This window comes from Muntiacus reevesi, chromosome 16 (genome assembly GCF_963930625.1).
Source record: "Muntiacus reevesi chromosome 16, mMunRee1.1, whole genome shotgun sequence".
Classification (NCBI taxonomy): Eukaryota; Metazoa; Chordata; class Mammalia; order Artiodactyla; family Cervidae; genus Muntiacus; species Muntiacus reevesi.
The window spans coordinates 46,442,553-46,444,982 of record NC_089264.1 but is presented as its reverse complement, the minus strand read 5'-3'; the positions used below and the strand labels follow the sequence as shown (position 1 = coordinate 46,444,982).

Genomic DNA, 2,430 nt, shown 5'->3' with positions numbered 1-2,430 from the left:
ATTCAATATTGATAATCACTGAGTATTCTGATCCAGTAAATAAAATTCACTTCTAAAGAATATTTTTAGTTTAAGATGGCATTTGTATATTACTATATACATTATATATTACTATGATTCTTCCAATTAATTGAATAGTTAAACATGCTTTTTTTTTTTTTTTTTTGACAAGAAGTAGGACTTGTTGGTGAGCATGATCAATGAGGGGCTGGAGCTGACCATCTCATGAGTACAGGGCCTGCCATTTGTTCAGGGAACCATGATTAGGGATGTACTTGACCCCACAGCCATCTGGGATGAGCGGCTTTTCTGCCACCATGTTTTCAAATTCATCCTCATTAAACTTAGTAAATCCCCTCTTCTTAGAGATGTGCATCTTCTGACTGCTAGGGAAATTGAACCTGGCCCTGCTAGACGGCCTCAATCACATGCCCCTTGTTCTGCAGCTTGGTGTGGATGGACATTATGACTTGGTCAATGTGGACCCTGACCACTGTGCTCTGGGGCTTCCCAAAGGCACGGTGAATACCTGTTTGGAGCCTGGACTGTGGACAGCAGGCCAGTCAAGAATGCCCACTAGAAAGAGGGCAGACTGCACAGGCAACAGTTGCATAGACTACCTAGGAGGCTGCTGTTTGTAACTATTGCACACTGGGCCCCCAAGGGGAAGAGAGCACAGCTGGCTTAATTGGCTGCAAATAAATATGCTTTTCATATCAGCAGTTATTTTAAAGTGGCTACTTGTGAAGTGACTCTTACAGGGGATTCTGTACTGGTCATATTTTAAGTAAACAGAAAATAATCCAGCAATTCCAAAGTTGACACTCAGCAAAAATATTCAGAATTTAAAAATCAACCTGTCAATTTTGACCACATCATTGACCCTCATTAAAAAACAAAATGCTTCATGTAACAGAATTAGTCATTAAAGTGTTCACTACTCTAAAATTGAGAGAAGTGTAAGTGGTTCCATGAGAAAATACATAGAATTATAAAATGCTTGTGATTTTATTATCTTCACCTCTGATATAAAGCAAAAAGAAATGAAAGATAACAAAAGACAATTTTGTTCCTCATAAAATGTGACATATTCATGCATTTATCACTAATATTTCAGGATTGGATGAGATACTATCTTGCTCAAAGTTTTAGTGACTGAGGAAATGTCAACGTGGCTGCCACGCTGTGAGACAGACTTGCTATTAATTCTGATGTATTATATTGTGGGGATAAACCAGAGATAAGTCTGACGGGCCAATTAAAACTTTATTCTGTATAAAAGTAAAAAAATAAAAAAGAGTCACTCTTTCATGTTGTTTTCTGACAGTGTGTAGATTACTTCAGACACTAACTTAATCCAACATATGTATATTTTTTTCAGTGCAACTCAAGAGGAAGACAAAAATTTGCTTTGAATATGACACTTATACTGCCAATCCTTGATTTAGATATGCAGAGGTAGCAAGACATGTTAGCTGAAAGTAGAGATCCGGCACATTTCTAAACATGATGTCCCATTTATGTTCAAGATGACATGGATGGAATCAATTAGGATAAACAAGTGAGTTCCAAGACAGACTTTTAAGAAAGCTGCAGAGTTGCTTAGTAACCTGTTATACTTCAATTCCCAACAGAGCTGTAAGGCTGTCAGAGTAGGTAATGGAATACTCAGGAATGAATCAAGTCTCATGTGCTCTGTCAAGATTATACTCATTTTTAATATGTTAGACCCCCTCCCACTGTCAGAAGTTGTATATATATATATATGCTCAGTAAAACATATAGTAGGACAGTGATCAGGGAATATGACATCAAGTTGTTCTTTGACATAAAAATTTTGTTTATTTTCTTTACACACATTGTATTTTTGTAAATCACTGAGCCACATATCTACCAGCACTCTAGGGAAATGTACATTCAAGTTTTTCATCCTGCAGGTCTGCTTGCTGTCTCCTTGGGTCCTCTCTGGCAGCACTTACTGCCATTTGCACCTCCTAGACTCTGTATTTGAGGATTCACACAAGGAATCACAAGAAGTGTTGTTTTTCCTTCACATTGTCCAGACAGCAATATATTCACTCATGAAAACTATATTCTTCCAGAGAAACTATACTTATTGAACACTTCAAATAATTTTGAAATCATCTCTGCAGATAAAACAAGACTGATGCATATACATAAACTAAACTGTAAATATAACTTAACAAAGTATTATTCATGTTAATGAAATGTTTGAACTTAGGTCCTCTAATAGGTCCTCTGAACTGAACAGAAACTCTTAATTGTTCATTTCAATTTGTCAGGATATGAAAATGCCAGAGCCCCTTTCCTGAATTGCAATCATTGGGATTTGAGAGTTCACAAGAAATAGAAAAAAAAGGAAGGTAGAGATGCATTAAATGATTACCGTCATTAGTAAGAACTCTTATG

The 2,430-nt window shown here is 36.5% G+C and overlaps 1 non-coding gene across 1 annotated transcript; it reads right to left on the bottom strand.

Annotated features, from left to right (window-relative positions):
• Window positions 1-567: 567 nt before the first annotated feature.
• On the bottom strand, window positions 568-698 carry LOC136148151 (small nucleolar RNA SNORA70). Its single transcript, XR_010659447.1, has one exon. It is a non-coding gene; the product is annotated as a small nucleolar RNA SNORA70 (small nucleolar RNA).
• Window positions 699-2,430: the final 1,732 nt, after the last annotated feature.